The sequence below is a fragment of the Mustela putorius genome, unplaced genomic scaffold, assembly GCF_011764305.1.
Source record: "Mustela putorius furo isolate JIRA1106 unplaced genomic scaffold, ASM1176430v1.1 tig00001854_pilon_pilon_pilon, whole genome shotgun sequence".
Lineage (NCBI taxonomy): Eukaryota > Metazoa > Chordata > Mammalia > Carnivora > Mustelidae > Mustela > Mustela putorius.
This window is the reverse complement of record NW_025421889.1, coordinates 321,224-321,832: the sequence shown is the minus strand read 5'-3', so window position 1 is coordinate 321,832 and position 609 is coordinate 321,224.

The following is a 609-nucleotide window of genomic DNA, read 5'->3' as shown; positions in this document are numbered from 1 at the left end:
CTCTGAGTTCAAATGTTCTTTCTGATTAAATGGCATAGTGATGATGAGGATTTAGTCAGACAGTGAAAGAGAGCAGTAAGCATAGTGTTAAGCGGTAAGATGTTATAATACATTTGAACATCAAAAAACGTTGTGTTGGATTATCTGTTTATGTGAGTAAATAAATAAATAAAGCTTCCTGGGGTTCTGATAGAGGTAAAGAAGACTACTATATGATCCAAAGGGGCACGTGCACCAAATGTTTATAGCAGCAATATCCACAATAGCCAAACTATGGAAAGAACCTAGATGTCCATCAACAAATGAATGAGATATATATATATATATATATATATATATATATATGATGGAATACTATGCAGCCATCCATCAAAAGAACTGAAATCTTGCCATTTGCGATGACATGGATGGAACTAGAGGGTATTATGCTTAGCAAAATAAGTCAACCAGAGAAAGACACTATCATATGATCTCCCTGATATGAGGAAATGGAGGTGCAATATGGAGGACAGGAAAAGAGTAAATGAAAGAAGATGGGATCGGGAGGGAGACAAACCATAAGAGACTGTTAATCTCACAAAACAAACTGGGAGTTGCCAGGGGGGTGGG